The following is a 13,700-nucleotide window of genomic DNA, read 5'->3' as shown; positions in this document are numbered from 1 at the left end:
ATGGAGACACACACCAGTGGAACAGACATTTTAAAGGACTGGATAATTTTATGAGCATTAATAACATTTGCAGCTATGCAAGCTAATAAAATGTTACAAGGGTAATCAAACTTCATGCTTCAATGTGTAAGTTGATCACCTGTGAGCGCTGGGAAGGAATTTCCTCTCTGGTGCTGTTGTGCTGAGCAAGTAGCCAGCTGTGCCACAGGGGTGCATTTTTATAAAAAAAAAAAAAAAAAAAAAAAAAAAAACCTTAAAATATTAAAACAAACCAAAAAAATCAGTAAAAAAAAAAACCTTAAAATATTAAAACAAACCAAAAAAATCAGTGTCACTGCTGCTGCCTCTGTCTCTTTGATTTGGTTTTCTCCTTCTGCAAGAGCTGGCACCCACCAGAGAGACACTGAGTATCAGTGGGAGCTTCGATGTCAACTTCCTAAAGTTTCCTGGTGCCGTTTTGGGACACCATATCTGCCACACTCCAGAAATAATATCACTTTACTCTTGGAGGGTTGTTCCTATGAGCTGGCAGCAGGAATATACCAAGCTTAACCTGTTGTTTCAGGACCACAGATCCCACATTTACTCTTTACTGCTTCCACACCAGACAAGTTGTGTTGGCCAACGAAGCACAGGCTCTTCCATTAACTCAGAGCCCCAACACAGAACAGCTCCAGGTATTCCCAGGAAAACCTGGCAGCTTTTGAGCTCTCTACCACTCCAGAACTACCCAGTGTGTTATTTATAACATCCGAGCAGCAACCTTGGTATTCCCAGTGTTTTCCCCCTCGGAAGTTAATGCCCTCATAATTAATGAGCTGACAGAAAACGCTGCAATCTGCTGCCACAGGCTTGGGGAAAAAAACGACAGACTTTGCTCCTGTGCCTCCCCTTCTGTTCGAGGGAATCCAGACACAGTTCAGCCAGCTGGGGAGGAGGCTGAAGGGAGGATGGGACACAGCAGAAGTGTCAAAATAAACCTTCTACTTAGAAATAACCAGCACGGGGGGTTACAGATAGAAGTCCAAAGGGCTGAAGAGGGTGACTGCGTGCTCAAACAAGAGACCTGCTCCAGGAGAATTCCCTCTCCAAAGCAAAAAGAGAAAATAGAGATTTTATATAATGTATATGGGTAAAACATGTTCTCTGGGCTTTCCACCAGCTCGCTGCGGTCAGCACACTGCAGGGTCTGCTGTGCTCTCCTGGGAGGTACAGGCCTTGGGAACACAGGATTACAGCCCACTGCTGTACCCTCCTCCATCCACCCATCCCTCCATTGTGGTTAAAAACCACATGTATCACCATGGTAACCAAATACCAACCTGAATCCTTCACTAAATCCGAGCAGCCACTGCCTCAGGTTTGGCTTCGCTGCTCATGTTCCACCTGCCCTTGGGAGCACCCTTTCCTAGGTCCAGGAGCCAGGAGTTGGAAGAGGCAAGACACACTTCCCCAGGACAGGAGGAGAAAGTCTCTTATTAGAATTAAGAGGTACATTACTTATCACCTGGGGTTTCTTTAGTCCCAAAGTCCTCATTTGAGCAGAAGGTACATTCCAAGGAGGACCATGAGGATCCATCAACCAGCCTGGCCATGCATGAGTTTGGGGCCATATTTCTTCTCCTTCCTCTCTGTCCTTAGAGGACTGGAGTTCAATATTCCTTTGAAGAGGGGAGGCAAAGGACATGAGGATTACAAGTGTCAGCCACCCTTTCATCCCCTAACAATCATTCTCACTGTGACAGTGTCCTCCAGGCTACAGAACCCATATTTTTCTGAACACACAGCACCAAGAATTACACTCACTGCCCTCCAAAGACCTTTCCAAACGACACCCCCTCCTCAGCCACGGCAGCATTTGGCCTGGAACAAGATATGCCCCGAGAAAGCCATAACTTCCCCCATCAGGAAAGCATTTTAAATCACAATTAGAAGAGTACCATCATCAGAGCCCAGAGCTGACAGCACATGTGATGTCACACACGTGAACCCCAGCAAGCTGACAGCAGCCTTGGGCCCTGTTAGACTGTCAAATTACAGGCAATAAAGTATGACATCATGATGACATCATGGAAGGAGAAATTTAATTCCCAGCTCAGAGGCTATCAGTTACTGCTTTACTCTAAAACCCGTCGTTATCCGCGTGAGCAATGAGCAGAATCAATCATCTCCACGGCTCTTTATGGCCACCATAAATTTGGAACACTTATGTCTCAGCCACCTTCCCGGGTATATTGGAGCCCATCTGTCGGTTCCTGCGACGCTCCCTCAACATCCCTGCAAAACCCACGAGCGCATTTCCCGAGGGAAATAAAAGACATTCCCGGCCGGGATGAGCTCACACACGTTTGGCTTCGGAGCGTTCAGGTACCTGTCAGCCCTGCACGTGGCTTCCCTCAGCCCCAGGCTGACACAGATGGATTCACCATGGACAAACCCTCCGACACCTGCATCACCTCCAAAAGCCGTTTTAAACTCCATTGTGACGAGCACTTCAAGATGTGCTTCGAGATCGCAGGCTGCCCATCTCGCCCCCTTCTGCCAAGGCATTTAAAAATAGATGGTAATAAAGTATTAATTTCACATATATAGCAAGCATGTGGCCCAGCAGGTTACAGCAGAGATGAACGTGCTCTCCAGTGAAATTGAAACAGGTGGAATATTTGGGGGATTTTTTATGAGTAGATGATACTAATCTGCCTACTCTAACAAACAGGATCATACACACAATTAACTCAGTCTTCATAACACCTCCAGCAGTGATAAGAGATGAATTTTTCATAAGATTCTTGATATAGAAGAGGTGTCCTTTGTCTTTGCCTCTTTTTATTGTTTTTTATTTTACCCATTCCTGAAAAAAAACAAAGCAGTGCCAAGACCTGAAAGTTATCTCCTGGAGCATCAAGTATATTGGAGACCTCCTGACTGTGATGAGCCAGGAAACTTCTCCACTGCAATGAACTCTTATTTCTAATTTCCTGACCTCCAGAGCATTAGATTAGGTCAGTCTGATCCTTATCAGCTACCTTGGAAACACAAAAATATCCTCTGTTTGCTCCCACCCCAGACACGATTCCCCACAGGGATTGAAACAGCAGGACTGACCCATTTCCACCCATTGCAACTGTATTTGTTGTATCTTACAGATCCCGTGCAAAAAACTCATCACACACAAAAGTGACCTCGCCGTGTTATCAGTGTGATTGCCAGGGACCTTCGAGATATCCTTGACTCAATCCCCAAATCCCTGCCCAGGATGCTTAATGGTGGTGCCTTTAAGGGAGTTCAGTGGCAGACATCAAACAGGGGATGGAGTTTTGACACACTTGTAACTGTTTGTTGGTGTTCGGAATGACCTTGTTGACGTGTAATCCCTGGGGAGAAGAAAAAAAAAGTCCCACTGACAGCTGGGCACAAAATATTCGACTTCTGCCAAGGATAACCTCGGTGTCAGTATCAGCTGGATCATAACCCAGTGTGGAGTTCACTTAATTTTCCAGATATTTCATGAGATAGTCTTTACACTATCTCAAGTCATTACTTCTGCAGAAAGATCAAGGATAACAAGTTTGGAGATGAAAGAACTTTTCAAGTCACCTTCTCTTTTCTGACAGGCAGTGAATAACCCAAAGAACAAGGCCACCTCATTTAAGAAGGGCTGTGGGACAAGTCACTTTTGGCTCTTGGTATTCAGGGAGGGCAAAAAACTGCTAAAATGTAATAACCCACCTCAGTTCTTAGGTCTTGCAGTCACAAAAAAATCACTGTCTCATTTCAGCTCTGCACCTCTGATTACTTGGAGGCTTCCTGGAAGTGTGACTTCGCACTAATATCCAGCACTGGGAATGATTTTAAAAGGCCACCGAGTTTCCCTTAACCCAATTTCCACGGTCCTCATCAGTTACACACGATTAACAGCTAATTATAGGCAGGCTCTGAGACAGCAGCCTGCATGCAACACTCACCACGCTCAACGTGGCTGACACACCACATAACTCCACAGCCACCAACCAGGAGAGAGAGAAAAATGGGCAAAGGATTCACTAAATAACCTCAAACCCGCTGTATAAATGTAGCTCAGAGTTAAACATTCAGAGCGTATGCGACCGTAGCACTGGCAATTACTGGATTTGTTACTGCCTCAACCATCATGACAGGCATTGAAATAAATCTCATTTATATGACATACAGTCATCTAGAAAGGCTTTTTTTTTTTTTTTTTAGAAATTCTTTTAAGATGTCAATGCACTACACATGGCTCCGTTTTGAGACCTCTCCAGACTGGAGATCAGACAAGATATACAAGCCTTTCAGCCTGCCAAGTTTCATACTTGTTAAGAGTGAGCCTGAATTCTGAGTGTTTTCTATACAGCGCCTCCACGAATGTGATTAAGGAAGGCCTCTTGCCATCAAATGTTGCTGCAGGGATTCAAACCCCCCTCTCACATCAGCCCAAAGGGCTGGGCTCAGCACTGCTGGGCTCCAGACATGCATTTTGTATTTGCCTCTGTAGCTTGGGCCCAGGAGCACAGCCCAGATGTTTCTCCTGGCTCCTCAGGCATCCCCACCCACCTCTGGTACCCTCCACCCCTGTCCTCTCAGTAAGTCACACAGTTACACCAAGCTGGAAGACGGGGTGGGGCTGAGGAATCTCTTAGTTGTTCTGGTCCAGGGATGCCAAGGATTGAGCAAGAAGTTACTGATGTCAAAAACTGTGTCAGGGGGGTTTATGTTGGATCTCAGGAAAAGGTTCTTCCCCCAGAGGGTGGTTGGGCACTGCCCAGGCTCCCCAGGGCAGTGGGCACAGCCCCAAGTCTGCCAGAGCTCCAGGAGGGTTTGACAGGGTGGAATTGTTGGGGTGTCTGTGCAGGGCCAAGAGTTGGACTGGATGATCTTTGTGGGTCCTTTTCAACTCAAGAGATTCTGTAATCCTATGAAACCCAAGAGCACCTCCCTGAAGAGGTCCCGTCTCCAAGCTCAGGGTGGTTGCACTCCTGAGAAACACAGTCCTGAGGTAGCAGCTTCACCACATCGCTCTGTCCTTAAATACTTTGGAAAGGGACATTATGGCAGATGCTGTGACTGGGACTCACCACATGTACCCACCGAGCAGCAAAGAAAACCACTTGTTACGTTCCTCCATTTGCGCATCACACCACCACAAATTACAGCTCAATTAGCCCCTCCTGGAATCCATCACACATCTCCATAAGAACATCGTCACAGCTACTGTGCTATCCAAGCAAGTCGAGGCAGTAAGCAGAAAGGGCTAATTGGGGAAGGGGGGAGACACTGCTTCCTGGTGTTAAAAATAACTGCCACTTCCAGGAAATAATGGTATAAATAGAAAATGAAACCATTCCTCCTCCAAAAATATTTCATAATTATGTGTCATAAAAATAATTAGGTTATGGTGAATTAGTACAAATGTTTACAACAAAATTGCCATGCAAAACATTATGGGTAATAACATGCTAATTGCTGTAGAAGCAAAAGCTGATTATGTTTCAGCAATATTAAAAGTTGCCAACTCGGCGCTACTATCCAAGCTACAATATCTCCCGGCAGCATTTAGGGACACAGGGAAAACTGGTGATGAGGGAAGGAGGTGGCAGGTAGGCAGCCTGTGCACTGCACTGTCCTTGCTGAGTGGCAATTCCTGGAAAGCTCATGCCAGGTAATCCTCATGGAGAACATACAGGGGGTGAGGTGCCACAGAGTCACAGAATGTGCTGAGCTGGAAGGACCCACAAGGACCATCCAGTCCAACCCTCAGCCCTGCACAGGAACATCCCCAGAGTCACCCCCTGTGCCCCAGAGGATCAGCCAAACCCTCCTGGAGCTCTGGCAGCCTTGGGGCTGTGCCCACTGCCCTGGGGAGCCTGGGCAGTGCCCAAACAGCCTCTGGGGGAAGAACCTTTGCCTGAGATCCAACCTACTCCCTGGGTATCTTAGTGAACACAGAACAGAAGCACCCAGGGCAGGTTGCAGCACAGTCACCTCTCCATCTGCTGCCAGGCCCTGACCCAGGCTGGGGCTGCCCAAGCTGGTCAGGAGTAGCTGATCTGGCTCCCATCAGGAGTGGTGCTGCCGCTCCTGCAGATGTCAGCTGTGATTCTGCTCCACCCAGACATCACCTGAGCATCTGCTCTGCCCAAAGGCAGCCAGCCTGCAAGACTCCATCCATAAGCCTGGACAGGATGGTGCTGAGGTGGAGCTGACGTGGCTTGCTCGTTCTGAGGTCCCTGCAGGTTGGATTGCTCTGTCTCTGCACTCCCTTCTCCAGCACAGCCCTCTCCTCTGAGTACCTGCTCGCTGCCTGGCACATCCCAGACCCTGTTGATTCAGGTACAGAGCACGTTCCACTGGCTCCAGCCAAGAGCTGCCACACCACCTGCCCCAGAGGGACCAGACCCCAGCCACAGGAATGGTTTTAGCCCCTGGCTGATGCCAGGGCAACACCCTCTCCACTCTGCCCACTCCAGGTCCTGTGCCCGGCAGGGCCTGCAGGTCTCCAAGGCGTGAGCTCCACGTGCCAGCAGGCAGTGACCAGATCTGCAGCAGCAGCAGCCTCTGCTTGAGGAGGTCTCTTTGACTGCATGGATGTCCTCCTGGGAGCTGAGCTGTCTACAGACACATCTCCAACCCACTGCTCACCTCACTCATACACCTGATGCTTTTTGGGCTGAATCCTCTTGATCCAAGATGTCTCAGAAGAATTGGGGTCTAAGTATTCCTAGAGCACAGGCAGAGGTCTTTCACACATCCAAATGTGTCAGTTGGGTTCCTTGTTCGCTTGTCCCCAGCTGTGGCCAAACGCTGTCTCACAGGGAGCACTGGGTAGAGTTAGAGGTGAGAGTTTAACGTGGATTTCCTCAAAGTTAGCAAATCCCTGCAGTGTGTCCTCATTCAGAACCGAAGTGACATTAATTCCAACATCATTTCCAACACAAATGATGTTAACCAGATTGCATTTGAAGGGGGGCATTCACAGAGAACTTTAACATAGTTTAACTAATCTTTCTGAGTAAATTTGGCCCGAACCCTCTAAGTGCCCCCTATTCCAGTTTCTCCTGAAGGGGTTGTGCCGACTTTTACCTTTGAAAACTTGATCATCATTGTCCCTTTTTTATAGGGTTGGAAATCAGTGTCTCTCCAAAAGGCAGAAACTCTTCATCACCCACCACAGATAAACCAGTGCCTGAAGCCAAGGCAGTTCTCATCAGAGGGTGAACGCTCCCAAGGGCAGGCAAAGCCCATCGCTCATGGAAGGTGTCCCTGCCCACGGCATGAGGGTTGGAACTGGATGATCCCCAAGGTCCTCTCCCATCCAAACCATTCTGTGATTCTCTAAGGGAGCTGTGGACCTTTGACAGTGCCCCAATCCCTCCCATCTGCAGCTCCAGCGATGCCCTTCTCCCAGTGCCGCTGGTGCCACTCCCGAGTTTGCAAATACTGGCCGAAAGCAGCCGTGGAAGTGATGTTTTTTATTATGTTGTTTTGTTTTGTTTTTTTTCTTCCACAAAGCATCGTTTCAGATGTTAATTCCGAGGCTGGCTAATGAGAGGCTGTGCTGTGAATAGGCTCCACAAGCGGCTCGGGGCCGGGCTCGCCCTCCCGCTCAGCTCCGCCGTGTTAAAAGCCGCGCTCGGCGGTGCCGGAGCCCGACCCTCCGCTGTGCCCCGCTCATTATGCGCCGAGTCACACCGGGCAGCTCCCGGCAGAACGCGGGCACGGAGGTAAACTGGTGTTTGGAAACAAAGGAGGGCTCTCTCCATCCTAATTAGCGGCAGGTTGCAGAGTGCAGCGGCGGAAGGCGAAGGTCACTTCCCACAAGGCTCTGCTCAGGATGCCAAAACACCCACTTAATTCAAGCGGCTCAGCAGGCAGAGTCAGACCAGAGCAATTACAGTCCCTGGATTTCCCCACGGAAGGTTTTAACAATGCAACTCCTAGGAAAAAAAGATGACTGCAGGAGCTCTTTATTGTGCCACCTTGGAGCAGGAGGAAGCTCAGCCCACCGCGCCACCGACTCCGGGAACGGCACGGCTGTCCTTTTGTGCCTCTGCACTGGGAGCCCAGCTTGGAGGGTTGGCTTTTTCTCTTTAGTTTTTTTTTTTATCTTGAGAAATGAATAAGAGCAAATTTTAACATTTAAAAAACAAAGACCAAAAAGACCCACAAACATCAAGACCCTTTGTAGTGGGTTGAGTTCCCTCCGAGTACTCCAGGTTTTCTTGCAGATGCTGCCACTGAGAATTAACCTTTAAAGGAACCATCTAAGCATGAACCCTGGGAGCCTTCTTGGGAGAAGCAGCTCCTCTGCTGGGACACTCCTTGCCTGGCTCAGCCCAAGGATTCAGCTGTTCTGTTAAATGATTCACTGCACCTCAGCCACCTCACACAGACAGCTCTTCCAAAAGGTCAAAGCGCCGCTTTTACCCTCAGCTGATATTTCCTCCTTGCACACCCTCCAGGTGATGTGCGTCCACATCTGTCCTCCTACACACACCTCTCAGCTCCCTCGTGCAGCAGCTCTCCCTTCAAAGCATCTGCACAGCCCTTGGCACCTTCTGCCGATGGCAGGAGCATTTCCCAGGGGTGCTGTGTATGAGCCCAGCTCCCTTCATCCCTTCCAAAGGCTCCAGAACGAGGAATTCGTGGTAATTTTCAGTGGGAAAGGAAGACTGAGATTTTTTAAAGTTATTTATTTTTAGCCTGATAAACAAGAGATGCAGACACCATCTGGATCCCTCCTCAAAGGCTTCAGATACAACATGCTGTCCAGATCCCTCTTCCCTGTTCCAGCTCACAGCAAGTGCTCACCAGCACGTACTAGACAGGATCCACCCCAGTCTGTCCTTGGATGGAATGGCTCCAGCCAGCAGCTCTGCAGGAGGCAGGGCAGCCATAAGCTTAGTGCAGCTTTCTTTAAATCATTTGTGAAATACATTTCAGAGGACAACCTGCAGCCCTTTCCCTCCAACACGCTCCACGCTGTTCAACAACCATCACCCGCCACTGCAGACTCCCTGCCTTCCACACCTGAGTCACAGCTGCCTCGTGCTCCAGAAACCCACCCTCCACGTTGGACCATCAACCCCAAAAGCATCCTTTAGAGCTGCAATTCGCCCTTCTTTCCACTCCCAGCTACAGTAACAGTAACTAATACTCAGCGCTGGCATCACAGAGGTTTCCAGCTGTTCCCAAGCAGCCCATAAAATCACCGGCAGTGCTTGATGGGGCTCCAGTGTTCGTGCATCGCAGCCATGCCCGCTGCTCCCAGCAAAAAGAGCGTGTTCGCCTGGCACAGAGCTGGGGATGGACCAAGGGACATGTCACGTGGGTCTCCGCAGCTCTGTGCCACTCTTGTTCGGTCACAGGCTGCAAAGCCATCATCTATCCTGGCACATCTCTTGGCAACAGATTGACTTTGCAGATCTGGGTGGCTGGAGCTGAAAAGTGGTTTTCTGTTTGCTCGGGAGACGTTTGCCAGGTCCCTTCTGAGAGTGCTGAGATGGTTTTAAGTGCAGGCCTGCCAGGAATAATGATGCTCGATGGGGAAAGAGAGGTTTTCCACCTGGGATGGACGGCTCTCCACCAAGCTGGTAATTCCTTCATGCCTCCATCACTCATGTTAAAACCCTGAAGGATCCTGCTTGTCCTCTGGCTGCACTCCCAGTCACCCCTGGCCATAGCACTGGCCACTGCTCCCACAGTGGATCCCATGGAGATGTCAGCTGTTTTTTTCTGGTGCTCAGGTTGTCTCTATAAACACTTAAAGTGATAAAACCCCTGGCCAGGTGAAACAGGGGACATTGGTACCACCACCCTCCTTCCCCCAGCACACAGGGGGAACACACCTTTACCTCCAGGTCTCCATCAGTCCAGGTGAGAGTTAGTTCTGGTCAATCAGCCAACACTCACAACAACCAAAACTGCAGCCAGGGCACCCGTGTGCTCAGCTCTTTGCCCCTTCTCCCCATTAAAAGCAAACTCATAAAATCACTAAATACCTCGCAACCAGCAAATCACAAAGTTGGCCTTCTCCAGCCTTCTTTCCCCGACACTCATTGCCTGCAGAGCCAGAATGAAGAGCTGTCTCCCTCTCCTCTCCTCCTCCTCCACATCTCCAGAGCCTCTGCTCCAATGAAGTTTTAGCTGCTCCTTTTTCTGGGCAACACTGGAATTTTTTCCCCCATTTTCTTCCCAGCCCCACTTGTTGCTGGGAGACCACTCGAGACAAGAAGCTGCTCTGCTCACCAAAGCTCCTACAAACATTTGACAGGGCACCTGCCAAGCACAACAGCCAGTCCCAACACCACTCATGCTGTTGTTATTAAGTGGGAGATCTCTCGCACCTCCCAGGCATAAGGAGAGGGTGAAAATACAGCAGTGTAGCCCAGTTCCCTCCCTTCCCACCAGAGCCAGGGAAGGTCCCTGGTCAGCTTCTTCCAGGGACAGAGGGTGCTGGCAGGAGATGAGTACCAGCGAGGAGCACTGAGTGCTGGAGCATCCCCGCACTGAGCCAACCCCACAGCTTCCAGGGATGCTCTTCCACTGCTGCTCCACAGGTGCTGGAAACCACCTGGGACTTCAACCTGCTCTCCCAATGGAAAACATTCTGCCTACAGTCTCCAAACCCACAGGTGGGAGGAGATCTCCATCCTCGGTGCTCTGCTGCCCAACACAACCCTGCACCCTGACGGACCCTCAGAAACGCCCCTTCTCCTCCGCCCACTCCCCCTCCGAAGCAATTAAACCCTGGCTGCCAGGGCTGGGCAAGATAAATGGTGTTTATTGGGATGGCTTTCCTGCATGCCAAACATAAAACAAAATGCCAATCGATACAGCTGCCTCACCTGATGGGTTTATTTCCCCTCATCCTCCCACCCCTGCTTTTAATTCCGCTGTGTGCCAGAGCCCTCAGTGGGCCCTGCGCCGTGGTGATAAACCAACAGATCCTCATTAACCCCCAGCCCGTGGGCAGCAGCAAGAATTCGCCTTTTCTCTCCCTTTCCCTTTGCCCCTTTTTTATTTTTTTTTTTTAACAAAACTCTCCCTCTATCAATATTTGATGAGGGTAATTTCAAAGACTTGTTTAGTATGATCTCCACATAAGGAGTCCTTCGGAGTGTTTATCACGTTCGAGGTATAATTACATTCAAATCCTGAGACACAGTTGCCAGGGTTACAGCTGCTGGTGGTTCCTCCAGCTTTTGTGTGTCTGGGGTTTCTCACCGCCCCCCGTGCACACACACACACCCCACGCTCTGCTCCTTTTGTGGCTGGGGTAGGACAGGAGGGTGATGGGCAGGTCATGGACCAGCAGTGGCCAGGGCAGGGCACACCAGCACCTCCCAGCCTGAAGAAGTCAACATCACCATGCAGGGTGTACCAAGTGTGGGATTTTGGGGTCAGGGATGGGGTAGAGGGAGAGCTGAGCAGGGATTTGAACATTGCTGACAAAAATATTACAGTAAAATCCTCCACCAGGGACAGCACCCAGGGAATGGCTGGAGCTGTGTCAGGGCAGGGTCAGGTTGGATCTCAGGCAAAGGTTCTTCCCCCAGAGGCTGGTTGGCACTGCCCCGGCCCCCCAGGGCAGTGGGCACAGCCCCAAGGCTGCCAGGAATTGGACTGGATGATCCTGTGGGTTCCTTCCAGCTCAGGATATTCCCTGATTCCATGAACCTCAATGGCTGTAGAAGCTCCATGGAAGGACAGGCAGCAACACTTTCCTTCATGCCTTGAATCCCCAAGTGAAATCTAAAGAGTGAAGGCATGAATAGCCAGGGATAGAGGGTTGCAGAATCCCAGGGGAGAGGTCCAATGATGCCAGCACTGCTGCCATGCCAGCCTGGGAACTCCAGCCCTCTCAGCCTTCCCACCACGAGGGCAAGGGTGACCACACAGTCCTGCCACAAGCTCCTCTGCTCTAATCAGGAGAAGCTTCCTGAAAGACACTTGATGCCCAAGAACACCAGCTCTGCATGTGCCAAGGCATTCTTGGGAACATTCCTGGCAGTAATCTGGCTTAAAGCACATATATATGTATGTATATACATATATATATATATATATGATGGGGGCTGTCTGCTGGAGACCTGGTCCCACATTACTGATCAAGCAGAGAGGGGAAAGGGCTGTTAACTCAAGCTCCTTAACCAAAGCCCAGCTGCAGTAGGGCTGTGTGTGAGAGGCCAGCTGATCACCAGAGCTGGGAACATCCCTAGCTTCACTCAGCTGCTGGTGTGGACCTATTGGGATGCCTTTAAGACCCTGCTAACCTGGAAGAAAATAAAACCTGAGCATTTCCACCGCAACACAACATCCCACCCCTGCTGCACCAGCTACTTGAAGATCCCTGGGTCACAGGCAGTGCTTGAGGAGGAGTTAATAACAACCCTCAGGGAAGGGACAGCCCAAGGAAAAGCCCTTCCCTGCTCCTGCCCGAGCTCTGGGGCTGAACGAAGCCTGCCCAGCTGGATTTATCTCCCTTTCCCAGCCTCCAGACAGGCAGAGACTCAGCTCATACCTTGGATTTCCTGGACAGTGTCAGTAAATGCTGTTGCATCCCAGGCAGAGAGGAGCTGGGACTGAATTGCCTTTGTTCTAGTTCCAGTTTTAAATAATATGAACCTTGGTACAATAGGCAGCGTTATCACTAATCCCCACAGCTGAGCCTGAAATAAGCTTACAAACCATGCAGCAGGCACTGTGGGAAGAACAATTATTCTGACAAAGGATGGAGAGGGGAGGAAACAACCATGAGCTCCTTGGATTAGATGGAGGGTGAACACAATTGTTGTCAATTCACCGTAAATAAATAATAAATAACATTTAAAAACCCACCAAACACGAAACGAACAAACCCAAAAAACAACTGCAGCATGAAGGCCTGGTAAAATATTTACAATTATTTCAAATAATAGAAAAAAGGTACACACTATAGCAAATAGGTTGTAAAACAAATTCAGATGGAAGCTATTGTTTACCCCTAAATCAGCTCTAATGCACTGGCAAATGTGATTATCTGCATTCTGAGGGAGCAGCAGCATCTGCATTCATTACAGGTGTGCTCAGTGAAGGCTCTCTTGGCCACAGGTTCATTTGTAATTATTAAAATGCATCTTGTTAGCCTTGCAGCAAGTCCCAAATTTCTGGGCACTGGCACATGCAGTATTTGCTTTAATTTATTGTGTGTGCTTTATGTATTATTTTACTGTGTCAATGCCACGGTGCAAATGAGAAACCCCAACTCAGAGGCACCAAAGGGAACAGAGCCGAGCACTTGGTGTCACCCGTGCACTCACAGCTGGCACGTTCTCAGTTCCATGGGGAAAGGTTTCCCATCAAGGACAAACAGCCAGAAAGCTGGCAGCCACCCTGGCTGCTCCCACTGCCAGGGCTGGGAAAGGCACCAGCTCAGTACCTGGGTGCACACCAAGGGGCAAAGCAGTAATACAGGAATGGAGGAAACTCGTCATCTCCCTAAGGACACACGGCGGTCACTGCTGGGCCACCCTGTTCTCCAAAATAACAGCAAATAACAGGGAACTGACAGAAAAGCAGGAAGGGAGAAAAGCCACAAGATAATTTTCAGCATGAGATGGGAGAGATCATGGAATGGTTTGGGTTAGAAGGGACCTTAAAGCCCATCCAGTCCCACCCCTGCCATGGGCAGGGACACCTTCCAC

The 13,700-nt window shown here is 49.6% G+C and overlaps 1 long non-coding RNA gene across 1 annotated transcript in view; it reads right to left on the bottom strand.

Moving 5' to 3' along the window:
* Nucleotides 1-1,502: 1,502 nt before the first annotated feature.
* Nucleotides 1,503-13,700, bottom strand: part of LOC108502861 — a 12,907-nt gene continuing 709 nt past the window's right edge. The window contains exons 2-3 of the long non-coding RNA XR_001876645.1: nt 6,658-6,836; nt 1,503-1,661 (exon numbers count right to left, since the gene is read on the bottom strand). This is a non-coding gene — a long non-coding RNA (uncharacterized LOC108502861). The remainder of the gene's footprint in view (nt 1,662-6,657; nt 6,837-13,700) is intronic.

The sequence above is a fragment of the Lepidothrix coronata genome, unplaced genomic scaffold (assembly GCF_001604755.1).
Source record: "Lepidothrix coronata isolate B3197 unplaced genomic scaffold, Lepidothrix_coronata-1.0 Scaffold125, whole genome shotgun sequence".
NCBI lineage: Eukaryota > Metazoa > Chordata > Aves > Passeriformes > Pipridae > Lepidothrix > Lepidothrix coronata.
The sequence above is the reverse complement of the archived record's forward strand: the minus strand, read 5'-3'. Positions and strand labels throughout refer to the sequence as shown.